The sequence below is a fragment of the Malus domestica genome, chromosome 15 (genome assembly GCF_042453785.1).
Source record: "Malus domestica chromosome 15, GDT2T_hap1".
Taxonomy (NCBI): domain Eukaryota; kingdom Viridiplantae; phylum Streptophyta; class Magnoliopsida; order Rosales; family Rosaceae; genus Malus; species Malus domestica.
In genome coordinates, this window is record NC_091675.1 from 55,791,928 (window position 1) to 55,795,614 (window position 3,687).

The window sequence follows — 3,687 nt, forward strand, 5'->3', positions numbered from 1 at the left end:
GCTTATGCAAAGAGGAATCTACAAAGGTATTAATTTCAACTCACTTTGTTTTGAGTTGATTAATTGGTTCACCAATCTACTAGGCTTTGAATTTCATGGTAATGTTTTGTTTTTGAGTGCATACAAGCATGATTCCGCCTTTAATTGTTAATTGCATGCTATATGATGTTGCTCAAATGAACATGTTTTCACAAAATAATTCCTTCACCATCCCAGTTTGGACTAAGTGTTCCTTCACTCGGGACTCTGTCGCAGAGTAATCTTTTCTTCAATACCCAATCCCCCACTTTGGAAGAACGAGGTTTGACCCTTGAGTCATAGTAGTTGGAGATGCGCTGCTTGTAGGCGACATTCCTCAAGTGAGCCTGGTTTTTTTGTTCCTCGACTAGATCTAAGTTGAGGGTAAGTTGTTTTTCATTTTTGCTTTGCACGTAGTTCTAGACTCGGTACGTTGCTTGCTCAAGCTCAAATAGGACAACTGCCTTTGTACCAAAAGCAAGCGAGAATGGGGTTTCTCCTATTGATGCCCGATACGAAGTGGGATATGACCAAAGAACTTGGGGCACAAATTCTGGCCAATAACCTTTAGCCTTGTCCAATCTGGTTTTTAAAGTTTGCTTGATTATTTTGTTTACAGCTTCAACTTGTCCATTAGACTAGGGATGAGCTGGGGAGGCAAAACATAAGTTGATGTTGAACTTAGAGTAGAACATTCTGAACTTATTGTTGTCAAACTGTCGCCTATTGTCGGTGACTATCGCATTGGGAATGCCGAATCTGGAAAGGATGTTTTTCCAAACAAAGTCTTCTATTTTTGCCTCAGTAATGGTTGCCAAGGGTTCTACTTCGACCCACTTTGTGAAGTAGTCAACTGCAATGATTGCATAGCGAACTTTGCCCTTCCCTGCAGGCATTGGGCCGATCAAATCAAGTCCCCATTAGGCGAAGGGCCAAGGCCTGATCATAGGAGTGAGCGGCTCGGGAGGGGAGTGAGGAATAGTTACGTAGCGTTGACACTTATCACATGAGCGGGATATTCTGATGGCATCTTAGTGGAGTGTTGGCCAGTAATATCCTTGGTGAAAAGCCTTGTGTTCTAAGGATCGAGATCCAGCTTGATCTCCGCAGACTTCTTCATGTATTTCCTGAAGGAAAGTTTCCGCCTCTGCGGGTGTAAGCCATCTTAGGTATGGTAGGTTAAAATCCCGCTTGTAAAGTTGGTCATTAATGATCAAGTAACGGGTAGCCTTGCCTCAAATTTGCTTAGCTTAGACTTTGTCATTTGGAAGGGTGCCATGAGTAAGGAATCTATAAATCAGGGTAATCCAACTATCCCCCTATTGTAAGTTGCACACTTCTGCAGCCATGGTGCTTGGTGCTGCCAACAATTCAACCTGAATTTTTCTCCCAATCTTGTCTTCCACCGCTGAAGCGAGGCGAGCCAAAGCATCTGCATGACTGTTTGCCGTTCTAGGAATTTGGGTGATCTGGTAGTGGAAGTGCTTGAGCAACAATTGTGTTTGTGCCAGATATGCTGCTATGGAGCTATCCTTAGCGTCAAAGTTGTTGGTGACCTGGTTAACCACCAATTGGGAGTCACTGAAGATATCAATTCGTTTAACCGCAAGGTGTTTGGCCAAACGTAAGCCTGCTATGAGGGTTTCATATTCGGCCTCATTGTTCAACACCTTGAATTTGAAACGAAGAGCATACTTCAATGCCACTTTGTCAGGGGTCGTAAGGACTAGTCCTACTCCACAACCCTGTTTATTGGACGAGCCATCAACATATAGGCTCCATGCTAGGGCTATTGGTTATATTTTCTGAGCTTCCGACGGTAATGAAACCACTTTTTAAGGAGTAGAAACAATGTCAAAAGGATATGTGAAGTCGGCGATGAAGTCTGCCACTGCTTGGCCCTTATCAGCTGGCTTTGGTTGGTAGGAGATGTCAAACTCACCCAATGCTATCACCCATTTGATCATTCACCCAGAAGTGTCAGAACTTTGGAGTATCTGTCAAAGAGGATGATTGGTAAGCACGATGATGGAGTGTGCTTGGAAGTAAGGGCGAAGTTTTCGAGCAGACATGACCAATGCTAGAGCCAATTTCTCAATGTTGGAGTATCGTGTCTCCGCATCTTGTAAGGTCTTACTAGCGTAGTAGACAGGCCGTTCGACATTACCATCCTTTCGAATGAGAACGGAGCTTACTGCTGAAGCTGATACCGACAGATAGATAATGAGAGTGTCAATAACCTCAGGTTAGGAGAGCAGAGGGGCTTTACTCATGTAGTCAACATCAAAACCCAAAAAATCATCCACAACATAGAAGAATGGGAAGCAAGAAACTGAGATGGTTTTTCATTGTGATGGCCTCACTGGTCGTGGCAACAATGGCAACAATTCTCCATTGATGAGAAAGGGTGTGCAGACCAGATGGCATCCCATCCACGGCGTCCATTCTTGCCTTCAACCTGGTAGCATCCTTGCAAAAGCAGGCTCCTCAAACGCAAAAAACCTGTTGTCATCTCAACTTTCCAGCGAGTTCAGGCTCCTCAGACATAAAACCCCACAAAACAGTGCGGTTATGGCCAAGATCAGCTTTTTGCAGCGATCGTCCTCAGTCAAATCCCGATATCATCTATCTCTCTCTTCCTATTTTAGCGACGTCAAAGCTAGCCTCAGGCAACTCCACTAGCAGCAACAATCACCGCCGTCGCCGGAATAGAGAAAACCCACTTCCTCTGCAACTCCACCAATCGCCGACCTCTCTACGAATTAGGGTTTCTCTTCGTCTTCGGCAAACATGGCGGATGTGGAGGCTGATGTTGCGGGGGCAAGAATACCAAAGAAGAGGACGTTCAAGAAGTTCAGCTTTAGAGGCGTCAATTTGGATGCGCTTGTCGACATGTTGATTGATGAGCTTGTTAAGCTCTTTCCTGCTATTGGGCTCGCAGAAGGTTCCAGAGAGGTTTGAAGAGAAAGCCAATGGCTTTGATCAAGAAGCTGCGCAAAGCGCCTCATATTTGGTTATGACATCGGAATTTCAGCTTGTTTCCGCAACAATTGCCTGCGCACTTTATTTACGTTATTTACATTATTTACATTTTTTAGAGCTGGAGTACACCAGCTTGTGTTCAAACAGCAGAAAAAGAAAAAAAGGAGGCATATATACGAAAGTTGCTAAATGGTGAGGCAGATCTTGTCAGCAAGGTTGAAAGAAATATTCCCAATGATGACCCAAGAAACCTAGCTATGATAGCTGATAATTGCCTGCGCACTTCCTCAACCAATACGGAAAGCGTTGTCTGCCATTTACCAAAAGAGAAAAGAGAAAGCAAAAGCAGAAAGCAAAAGAGAAAGCAAAAGCAAGGAATAAACACCCCACCAAAATGATGTAATTTATTTTTATTATCTTTCGGAGACATCTGTATAAACCCAATCAGAGGGTAATATGTATAAACCCCATCATAGGGTAATTTATAAAAAAAATGGAAAAACCCAAAATAAATGGGCTGAAATGTTGTGTAGAGGGCGAAGGCCCATAAGCCCAAAATAGCTCCAACCAGGCGATCAAAAATACGCCTAGTACTTCCAAAATTATTCGGCAACCCGCTGCTATTATCACCAACCAAGTGACCAAAAGTACGCCCAGTACTCCAAAAATTATTCGGCAACCTGCCGC

General features: G+C 43.8%; 1 pseudogene; it reads left to right on the forward strand.

The window, feature by feature from the left end:
* The first annotated feature begins 2,743 nt into the window (after positions 1–2,743).
* LOC139192017 (small ribosomal subunit protein uS19x-like) lies at positions 2,744–3,038 on the forward strand (annotated as a pseudogene).
* The last annotated feature ends 649 nt before the right edge of the window (positions 3,039–3,687 follow it).